Below are 12,196 nucleotides of genomic sequence, written 5' to 3' on the forward strand. Positions count from 1 at the left end.
CCCCCCCCCAGGGTGTACGCCGCAGCTTTGTCCCATGCCCCACCCCACCTGTGCAGCACCTACCCCAGCCTCTGCCCCAGACCCAGCCCTACTCCCTCCCTCACCACAGGAGCCTTGATCTGCCCCCCCCCCAACACCCCTTCCTTCCCCTTCCACCACAACAGATTTATCAGATGCGTACAGATCCCCAACCTGCCAGGCTGTGCTCCTCACTGCCTACATGGTGTGCTAAGGCTGTACATGTGCATGGGCCATTTATTAGCCATATCAAGCAGATTTCCGATACAGCCAATTTTCTTTATATCTATGCCAATCCAATATCGGACAGATGTATTGGTGCACCCCTATTTAGGCCATATCACAGTAACCATAAAAGCAAGCCTGTGTACTAGAATCAGTTACTGAATTTAAAGATGTCTTGTAAGAAAAAAGAAGAAGAGAATTGCTTCTGCCCTTTATTTCTCTCTTAGGACATATATGGTGGCCTGAAAGACCACATTAATGGCTTTGGCCCTCAGAGCTATGGCAGCTGCCAGTCATCTTACCACAAAATATCTCACTTGCATTCTGGATCCAAAGCGTGAAGCCCTGTCAGATGGCTTGTGGGGTGGCCCACAGGCTGGAAATTTAATGGTGGGACAAACAGTGGCTGCCGTGGTTCTGGGAGCTGCAATAATTAGCACCACCAAAATTTCTAGGTGACAAGTGACCACAAACCAGGTCTGGCCCAGAGGCCCTGCGCTCCAGATCCAAACCATGAACCAGCCATGCACCACTCAGCTGTGGGCCAGATAAGTTTTTTTCCTCTCTTCTTGGGTTGTCAAAGTAAAACCATTTAAAAAGAGAGAGAAAAAGTTAATTAGGGGTTATCTACATGGGGAAGTTAAATGTGAAGTAAAGCCAGGGCACAAGTTCACAGTGTGTGAATTATTTCACACTAAGCCCTGGTGAGGTCACTTATAAGTCAGATCCAAACTACTCAAGTGGTACTAACGGGTGCCTATACACGCCTGGGGGTAGATGTGGGAGGGCATTTTAATTAGAGTGCATCCTGCATAACTACTCTAATTTAAACTCCACAGTGTCACGTGTACTAAGCCCCTGTGTTTTTAAAAATGACTGTGGGACATTTTAACTAAACCTCATTCAGTGAGTTTTAGTTAATGTGCCCCAGCGGCCATTTTTAAACCTGCTGGGTCTTATACATGTGATACTGCAGCAATGCTAGAGTGTTCCAATTAGAATGCATCAAAGCATATGTACAGGCACCCAAGATGTCTAATGCAATCCTATTCCCTCTTGTTCAAGTCCCTAAAAAGTAGACAGCACAAAGTGAATGGTGTGAAGAAAGAGGTGTAATTTGTGATTGAAATTAAGTTATGTTATATATGAGGGACTCAAGCAGAATGGAATAAGATCACATTTTGACTCATAAATGTTGAATAAGCAGCATTGGACCTGACCTTTAGTGTTTTAACAGTGTACTTGTATAAGAGGTTCTTACTCTGTTTACACACTGGAATAAGTTACTTTGAACTTGATACACATTAAAGGCTTGTCTGCAGATGCCAGTCAGTGCACAATAAGCTAAGGTGTGAATTTACAGCACTCAACTGCTCTGCATTAAGTCCCACTTAACAGACATTCTTAGTGTGTAGAGAGGGATTGTTTTTCCACAGGGAAGTTACTGCTCAGTCGGCTAGGATGTTAACTTACACCAGAGTTTCTCAACCACTGGTGAGACACAAAGGTCATGTAGGTGGGACTTCAACTCATTTGAAAATTTCCATTAATGATTAACATAATACTAAAATGCATATAAACATAAAAATATACTTCTGGGAAAAAGTGGAATTTTCTTTTTATCATGGTGGGACCAGGGTTTTTTGACAAAACGGTTGGTGGGATGCAAGGTGCAAAAGGTTGAGAACCACTGGCTTGCAGCATTCTAGCTACTCAGCTCTAATTCTACATGTATAATACCTTTACAGCACAGTAAACAAAAGTGGATTAAACTCCCTTTTAGTATGCACTGAGAGCATACATGTGGGACTCAGGAAAGGAAGCAAGTGCACTGTAAAATGCACCAACAAGCACTAGTTTCCTTAGACAAACACACTCAGGAGTCACTGCAGAACAAATACTGTGTGTTTGTGGCACACCAGCTTACCCCTCAAATGATATATACCCAGAAAGAGACACCAAGTCACGTTTGAGCTTTAAATTTTAACCTAAATTTAGTAATTAACATTTTGAATAAAACACCTGCTAAAGAGTCATTATCTACACTCCTTCTATTAAGGTGTTAGAACTCACAGTGAACATCCATGGCTCTTCCCAATGGTCCTTCACTAAAAACAAGGAAAGCCACACTTGACATCCCTGTTACCTAAAGGAAAAAAGTTAAAAAAATACTTTAACCTTTATACATCATAAAGTGGTAAAATAAACCCAACATGTCTATTCTATCCTTTACAGTTCACTTTTAAGATATATTCCATATCCCTTCCAATACGAGCTGGCACAAATGCCTTGCCTCATGAAAATTCAGTCTCATGCAAATTCAGCTCCATCCCTACTTACCGCATATTGGCACAAGTTTATAAGGACAGCAAAGCACAGACTTATCAACCGACTTTTTTTTACCCCCCCTCAACCTTCTGTTAAAAAATACAAACAAACCACATTACTATTTAACATTCCCAGCATTTATTCTGTACAACCACATAGAAACTAAGTGGGACTACAGACTATGAAGTGATAATATAATGAAAAAAACTTTCCAGCAGCAGCAGAATGACACAGAAAACCCCCCACTTAAAATTATGGCAACAATCATCTCAATTAGCAGACAAATATATATAGTATGTTAAAAAAAGCCATTGAACAAAGCAAAACAAATATAGTTAAACTGAGTTCACTGTATTCTTATGCAAGCCTATGAACTAAACAAAATAATTAATTTTTAATCTTTCCAATCTGTAATTTCTAAAGATCTCTGCAGCTTTGAGATTGGCAAATTTCCATGGTAATAAAGATAGACTTCCAATAAGATCATATTCAATGTTATCACCCTAAAATGGTGATAATGCAGCACCCAGCAGGTGTCTTTACATCCCATACACAAGTTAAAAATGGGCAGCACAAACATTTGCTAAAAAGCAGTAGTGCAAATGTCAGTTAAAAGAAGAGCAAGTTGGAGGATGTACAACTCTTTTTCTATCAGATCTAACCAAATTAGCAAAACACATTAAATTTTCAATAGTAGCTGGGTATTCAATAGTTCAGAAATAGAGTTTAATGTTTTTAATTTTTAAAAATTAATTATCCTTGAAAGATTTGTATTTACTTCATCTTATTATATTCACAGAGGTAGACAAATATATGCTCAGTCAATTTGAGAGCCTATATTAGCTTTTCTCAACAGGAAGCAACGTTGCTAACGAAGTGGTAAATTCAGTGTTAATGAGTGGCTTCACTGTTACCACCTCTGAGGTAAAACCTTCCATGTTCCACCCATCTGTTATGGTGTTAGGGGTTCAGAGAAAGAACAGACGCTTCCCATTTAAAGCAACTTCATTGGTACCCCCTGAACAGCAGGGTGACAAACCGAGAATATCATGCCTGCTTGGAGATTGCAATCCTCATTATCAGAATGATTTCATGAAAACTTTCCACAAGTTTACATGATGAAGCTACAAAACGATGTTGTTGCATACACACAGCTGTAAACATATAAAGAATTTAGCACTTTAATTTTTTCATTTTCTATAAGTTTTAATAATTATTAAATCGCCCAAGTGCCTCCAGTCAGAAATTTACATCAGTCTTATGGCAAATAATTAGACAATTAAATCATACCAGCTGTTTTTATTTTTCATAAACTTCTTCAGGTATTACCTATTTATGAAGCTTAAGAAACAGTCAGATCACCTAATCAAAAGATTCTCGTCTCAACATGGGTCATTCCATAGACTTCAGCAGGCCCAAGATCTTTATTATAACATCAGGTTTAATATTTTAATAATTTTATTTTAAGCTAGTTTCAGCAATTTCCCAGCTATTAAACAGACAAGCTGTAGTTTACTAACCTACAGCTATCACAGTACATAATAAGGTAACAGCCATGTGTAACAGCTGGTATTAGAGCTATCCAAAGGTGTAACTAAGTTTACTTACAATTTTAGGCATTCTTTTCCTAGATTCAAGACTGAAATCAATACTTAACCCTCTTGGCGTGTGCTTAAGTATTAGACATACAATCGCTTACTCTGATACCTGGAAATTTACGCCTGAATGATACACTAGGTTGAAAGAGTTTAATGCAGTTTTAAACTGAGATCTGAATGTGCTTAAGGGGATACTCATTTGGTATCATATAACACAGAAGTTACTTATATTTACTGTACTTGCTTATCAGCCACTTAAACACCAAAGGATTTAAAGAGATTTATAAATGCTGAAAGTAGCACATATTGAATTTTGTGTCATACTAAGCATTATCTGCATTTTTCTAAGCAAGACAGTGGAGCCAATTTCAAATAAAAAGACATCTCCTGACTAAAATCTTGCATGAAAGATCATTGATACTGCAATAGTGCCAAAATTATGGAAGGCACTATATAAAACCAAACCGATACAAACCCATCTTGAAAAGGTTTCACAGCTGTATTCATTGTCAAATCAGGCTCACAATGGTTGTGATATTATTTAAACACTGTGTCATATTCTGCTCAGTTACTCCAGCTTTAAATCTCGAATAACCTTACCGCAGTTACTGTTAGTCTAGATTTATAGACGCAACCAATTATATTGTAATTACTCCACATTCACACCAGCACAGCCAAGAGTAGAACATGCCCAATTACTGAACACCCTTCCCCCTCACAACTTCATTTATAAGTGGATTTACAAAAGTAACTGTTATTTTTAAAAATAAAATATTCATTTTTTAGAAAACCATAATGAGTTTTACAGCTACAACTGCCTGTAGCCAGACACTAGAAGCATTAAAAAGTGCAAAAGGTCAGATCTGTCTTCAAGATGACAGATCATCACTTAAATGCCTCAAGCTAATCTTATTGTCTTAAAAATCTCAAACATCAGTATTTTTGCAAACTATCAGCACTTGCTATAACACCCTTACTACACTACATCTTGAGGTTACTACAGAAGAAATGAGGTGATAATTGCATATTAACATAATTATTCTGTAATCCCTCTGAGCAAGCTTCCTAGGTCACTCAGTAATTCAGATTTGATGACAGGAAGGTGGCATCTAATATATGCTGTCCACTTTCTGTTCATTAATAATTCTTTTTGATAGAAAATGTACTTAATTTCATTCTTTTATGTACATTATTAATTGTATTTATTACAAGTAGGTTAATATTTCTTGAATACTTACTCCATAATGACAACCTTTGCTATGCAATACAATCACACACCAAATTATAATAATACCCTCATTCAATGCTACTTCATTAAAACTATACTACAGAGTTAAATGTATTATACTGTCACCTACTACTGCAGTTAGTTACAAGCTTATCAGTTTGTTATAAAAATCCTTGTTTTACTGGAGCTTACAAAGTGTCCTGGAACTGAAAGTTAGCGTATTAGAACATAACCAGATCTGTGAGAAGTAAAAAGTGCTTTTCTACACACACGTGTCAATTTTCATGTGAAAGCTACTAATGCAAACTTCCATGCGCTAAAAGCATACATCCTGAAGTGACAAGCATTAAATGCAATTAGCAAAGTCTTAAGCTTTGCTTTCTGAAACCCTGTAAAGATTAAAATGGGCACTTCATCAACAAGTGGTACAAATACTTCAAGCCAACATGTACAGAGACTTAATTTTATTACAGCTTGGGCTGAGCACTGTGCTGCCATGCCTAGACTGTTCCAGTACTCAAACTAGCTCACTTAAAGCTAGCTTAGGTACATTCATTCCACTGCAGTCTCTTCTGTGACTGCAGTGTAAATATATCCTGCCACTGGTGGTTCTCTGATCTTAGAATCAGACACAATTGTGGACAGGCTAATGGGACAAGTACAATTAGGTGAAGAGGGAAAAAGATGACTACTAAGTAGAAAAAATGGTGGAGGGGTGATGCAAGAAATAGTGATGAAGGAACAGAACAATGTCCCTGGATAGCTTGGAAACTGCTCCCTAACTCCTCTCCACAAAAACCATACAAAGAAGTTCTGATGGGAGGAAGCAGAGTTGAAGGAATCGCAAAAAGCAAAATCATTAAGAGCATGAAACAGAAGTGACAGAAACAATGAAATGCAGGAGAAAAAGGAAGAGAAACAAAAGATGCACAGTTTTAAGTTGATTATTTTAGAAGATGTTATGTTTTCTTTCAGTACCTGATGTACCCTTCCCCAACTAAATCTGAGGCAGCAAGAAAGCTGAAGGTCAATTCTGTAGTAATGTAAGTCATGCTTTATGCTTTTATTAACATGGACTTACTAGAACAGACTTCCAACATGATCAGTGGCAGAAAACAATTAATGAAGACAGAGTTTGAAAAAGTTATGAATAAGGTTATATCATTTGGATGTCTGTAATAACAAATGATTCAGTTGGATGACACAAAAATTCCTTGCTGGGGTTTATAAGGTTCAACTTGTCCCTCTGAAAATAATATATTTAAACAGGTCTGGCTCTCTGCTCTGTAAAGCAATTGTGACCCATACCTCAGATGAAAATGTAACTGTAAAGCCTTTCATTATGGGCAATCAGTGGTTCACTTTCTATTTCTCCCCTTTTCTACATGTGCTTGCAGACTAGAAGCTATTGAATGTGTGCTTCCATGCTTGTGGACCCATGGATTATACCATTTCCATTCTCTGTTGGATTGTATTATTCAGAAATCCACAAATTAAAAAATTCCAGTAACTCCCAATCTGTGTTTTTTGTTTTTGTTTTTTAAAGTGACGTGGAATTGTGTTATACGATTCTTCTCAACTTGAATAAATGGTTGGCGTTACTGGTTATTGACACCCTTTAGGCACATTATATAGGATCATGCAAGATGCATGTGTGTCCCAGCCTAACTGCAGTCTGAATTTTTGCTTTTTAAAATAAGTTCTTAAAGCAACTATAATGTATGGCTGTTATACCTGACAGCCAGACATCTGAAGTCTTTGACAGCTGGTTAGATATTCTCTAATTCCCGTTTTAGAGAATAAATGATCCATATTAGAAAGGGTTTGTAATACCTGCAGTATACTACGCTGATGCACTGTCATGAGTTTTAGGAGCTTTAACTCAGGAAACTAGAAGTCATGGCACCCATTGCTATCGATTTTACCACTTTGCAAATTTTACAGAATTATTTTTTCACAATCTCCACAACTTCTAAAAGAAATTATAGTGAGCAACAAGCCAGAATTGGATAGACTCTCTTACAGTTCCTTCTGGCGTATCTGGGTGGGAAAAGCTGCTCTCTGATCAGGAAGGATTGACAGTACAATTTTTACCATTCATTAAACTCTGAAAGGCTGGCAGATTCATTTTAGACCAGACTTGAGATTAATTTACCTTACAACGAGGGAGCAAGGAATGCCACACTATTTTTGGAAGCAACAAAAGTTAGATGACTAAAGAGTCACACAAACCTTTGTCTAAATAAAAAGTATATATCACAATGAAGTTACAATATTTAAATACAAAAATAAATAATATTTTCAAAACTGGGATTGTACCACAGCCCTAATAGCTAGGGATGATGATCTCTTTAGCAAGTGATGTTATAGCCATGATGGTCTAGGAATTATGTGAGGGAAAGACTTCTTAGGATGATATCTTTTATTGGACCAACTGCATAGCTGTGATAGAGAGTCAGACAAGCTTTTGAATGCGAGATGCTCTTTGTTAGACTTAAACTATGTAGTTGGTCCTATAAAAGATACCACCCTAAGAAGTTCTGCATCTTGCAAAAAGATGTCCATCTGAAGTCCTGTTTAGCCAGAGAAATGTGGCAGCCTAGGTTAAAGCAGTACAAGCTTTCCTAAGCCCCCACAGTTTTCTGCAATTTTCTTCCATACTAGATTGTAAGGTAGTTCCACCTCCACATGTGTGTAGTTTTGGGCCATTCTAATGAGACTGCCAACAAGGAATCCTTTCTAAAAAATGGTGTTTAAAAGAAAGAAAAATGAAAGAAAAAAAATTCTTCCAAAGAACTGGAAGATAACAGTCAAATTACTGATTTTCCAAGAATCATATGCACCCAGTAAACCAATGCAAGTGGAGTTTAGCTTGCATTTTTTCAGACCACATACATTTGAAAGAGAGCATGTTTATCTTGAAACACTTAAGGTTAGGAAAAAGTCACTGTCTTTAGAAGCCTTAAAACCAGCGTGGGGAGGGGAGAATATTTGGCTCTTTATTAATACATGAATAATAAAACAGCCAGCACTGCCACTTCACAAGCCTTTTAATATCTAACATTTTTCTTAAAGCCCCAATACCTGAACTGCAAGGCAATGTCAACTTTTGAATGCTCACCATTGGCAAGTCTGGAGAACAAACTGGTGGATATTTCAGCTCTAATTACTTCATCTGATGTAAATGCCTTAATAAAGAAAAACCTAGAAGTTAAGGCATGGATAAAGTGGCTTTTTAACATTAGGTACAAATCATTTAACTCTGCTCTAGCAAGAGCTTAACAGCATCAGCCTTCAGAAATTCTACTATAAAATAGAGAAATTCTTTTTTTAGTTATGTATTGTACGTCTCCCTTTAAGAAAATCAAACCGTTTATAAAAAGGTGGGAGAACCCTAGTTCTGATCAACAATATAGCATTATCACTGTTTAGAACAGTGAAACTCTAGAAACAGGAAATTTGTTTGACTGAGCTAAATCTTGTTTAGTATGCACCTTTGTCACATGACAGTCTTTAAAATGAATATATTTTTGTAGTGGCAAATAACCAGCAGTTTCCTCTAGCTGCGATTCAACACTCATTAAAACTGTTAACAAGCTTTTGCTTATTACGTACTCAATTTTAGAGTTTAATTTACTATTGGAGAGACATCCGTTCAGTATAAATTTCAATAATTTAAAAGTCACATTCATAGTTTACAGAATGCACTGCCATATGTTATATGCAATATACACTTCTGATACGAAGGGTTTTTTTGTTTTGGGGTTTTGTTTTGTTTTTTGCTTTTTAAGGGGAAAAATTACTGATGGGAATTGGATTTTGTGAAATTTGTCAGGAAACTGATAAGTAGCATAACAGAGTGAAAAAAAGAACTCAAGTTTTGCAAATAAGATACCTCCTTGGAAAAGAAAGTACAAAGTAACATTCAGAACAGGACAGGACAGGTAAGGTGCAGAAAAGCTGGGCACACTTGGGAAGTGGTGCAGAGGGATACATATTTTAATTCCATTTTTCTAGTTCTAAAACAAAGTCAGTATGAATGGATTTCATTTTAGATTATATAAATCACCAAGTGGAATGCCTTAATTAAAAAAAACCTATTTCAATAAGTTTTTCCCATTTATATGTTAGTTATTTTCTCAATAAAGTTATATTTGGATTGGTTGGTACAACAGAGACGTCATACTCAATTCAGAGTTACTGTTATACAACTTTATTTAATTTATATTCAACTTAAATCTAATTTATCAGCTTTTTATTTTCTGAAAAGTATTTTTATTAAATCTGAATAAAGTGTTATTTTCCAGGAGACATTTACAAAGAGTATTTCCCCCTATCAGTCAGCACTCTCAAATTCTTTTAACTAAAACCAACCTGATACTTGGTTCTTACACGTGGGTCTTTGTCAGATGTCCAGCCAAGCAAGACTGAAAACCTGAGCATAAACATCGTTCTCCAAGCAGTTATGTAATCATTTAAATCATTCTTATTCTGCATCTTTTACCATTGACCATTACTTACTCTGACATCCTACTCATTGTAGTCATCTGTAACCTTAAGACTTCTGATTCTTTTGGGTGTCAGAAAATAACTAAAGAGCATGCTAAAACACAGATATCAAGTATCACAGTTGATACACTATCTTCTGTTTCAGTCTTTGTTTTATGCATTCCTTGAATGCAAGATCTTTTTTCTTAAAATTAAGGGGGCTCTATTACCATGGGGAGATTGATTAATTAGAGGTAAAAACAAACTATCCTGGAAGTATTTTCCTGTCTCTATCTGTGACTGGTTACAGAAGCCATTCCTTGACTAACCATGCTTAAAATTTAAATCTCTCTCAAAATTTTACCTCTGGCCCTCTACCCCCTGCAAATTCTAAAGCAAGTTTGGCATGGTTCAGGTTTTCAGTACCCAGTCCACTCTTCCTTTTTTCATCTACCACACCCTTGCAGGAGCCAATTTATCCCTGCATTGATTTGGGGAAAAAGTAGTCTACTGAATCTGAAACCAAGGGATAGCATGTCCTAAGTAGAATAAGGTGTTTCTTCCTAGCTATAGGGGTATCTGGTTATCAAGTGACAATCTGGAATTCTGAAGGATCCAAAGAACACATCTCCCACCAAATCTCTCTTAGACCGGTTCTACTCAGCTATTCTGCATCCAAGAAATGAGTTTTACCAGACACTGAACCATCCAGGAAACAGTGCTGCTGTCAAGATGCACAGCAAGGTTTTATGCACAGAGTGTCCAGGAACAAAGCAATTTGTTCTAGAACAGTTCATCATGGTACTATGCAATGCTTAATAACATGGAAAAGTAGCATCTCCTCCTGGCCTGTTCCACAGCTGAGATGTAAGCTTTTTTAATTTTCTCATCCAAATCTGTCTGCTGCGTTCTTCAAAACAACATGTTTTCTTCTTCTGTCTTGGGTCAGAAAGCCAAAAAAATCTGAAGACAATGGGTAGAGGTATATTTCGGCAACCACATGAACAGCAGCAGTCAATGAATTACCAAATCACACAGCTCTTTTACTTGGTAGTTTAATTGATTATGGAACCACAGATGAACCATGATGGTAAAAACTGACAAGGATCTGCCTGGAAGTGTAGATGAAAAATACGCTGGTGAGGATTATGGGGGTTGGTAGCACTTGTATTGTATATATCAACATTCAGGTAAGTCCTGTGTGGTTGCTGGTTACAATATGTGATAGACATAAGTATTTTGTCTATAAGTGACTTAATGAAATGCAAATACTTAAAAAAAAACAAACAATTTTTAAAATAAAATGCTGATACTGTTTTTGCATTCTGGTCTATTCTTCAATGACGTGTCTCTGAAGATGGCTGTGACATTTGGTCAGTCCCACAGGGGGGAAAAAAAAAAAAAAATAGGCTCCAACATATTTGTCTCTCATATTACTCTACACCAGAAACTGGCAACCTTTTTAGCTGCAGGCCAGTAACCCAGTTCAGGAAATGGATGGGTGGGCACTAGAACCCGGCCACTACCAGTGCTTCTCCCTACAGCAGCACAGGGAAGTGACTGCTGCAGAAGTGCCCAACCACCAAATGCCGCCGAAGTGTCACATCCATGGGCCAGATAAAATGGCTATGGGCTTTTGGTTGCCAACCCCTGTACTACGCTGAAGAAATACTTCTGTTAGGGGCGGGGGTAAAGGAAAGAAGGTATTTTCATCCCATTTTCAACATTTACAAATACATGCACTAGTAGGGTTGGAGTGTTGCTGCAGCTGCGACAGGCCAAAATATACAACTGGTCCAAGTGTCACTAAAAGAGGTCCCCCTAAAACCTTACTTCAATATATGCACTAGAAAGTTTTACTAGATGTTTCCATTTCATGCTACCACCAGATTCAGCTACCTCAACCACCAAAATCAAACACATGATGATTCACGCAACACTACATTGCTGGTGCATGTAAAAAACGGACAATATTTCTCTATGTGGTAATAGTGATAATTTGCTGTCCCTTATTCTGTCCCATTACTTTTCCAGGTTCTCTCACTGAACACTTTTGGATTTTCCTTACCATCTCATTTTCTATTAATAGTTCTAATATTCTAAGTCTTATTTTCCAGACTGTAAATTTCACTAACATGCTGGATTAATTCCTTTTTAGGTCAGGAAAATATCACATTTCAAAGAAGCATAAAAGCACAAGGCACTAACCCATACAGACTTCTGAGATAATGTAAGAAGAGAACGTACTTGCTTCCTGCAAAATGTTTTTCCTCTTTTATTTTTACTCTTTGGGGGGGGGGGGGGGGGGGGG

At 37.2% G+C, this 12,196-nt stretch overlaps 1 protein-coding gene across 6 annotated transcripts in view; it reads right to left on the reverse strand.

Moving 5' to 3' along the window:
* ZNF644 (zinc finger protein 644) overlaps positions 1-12,196 on the reverse strand; it is a 102,444-nt gene that overhangs the window by 29,188 nt on the left and 61,060 nt on the right. For 5 of the 6 annotated variants that reach the window (XM_019501585.1, XM_019501587.1, XM_019501583.1 and 2 more), the window contains one exon: positions 2,317-2,389. The gene's annotated coding sequence lies outside the window, so the exon portion shown is untranslated. Of the gene's footprint in view, positions 1-2,316; positions 2,390-8,518; positions 8,586-12,196 lie in introns of all 6 variants that reach the window. The other variant, XM_019501586.1, reaches the window with a different exon arrangement.

The sequence above is a fragment of the Gavialis gangeticus genome, unplaced genomic scaffold (assembly GCF_001723915.1).
Source record: "Gavialis gangeticus isolate Ggan-Ray unplaced genomic scaffold, GavGan_comp1, whole genome shotgun sequence".
NCBI classification, from domain to species: Eukaryota; Metazoa; Chordata; order Crocodylia; family Gavialidae; genus Gavialis; species Gavialis gangeticus.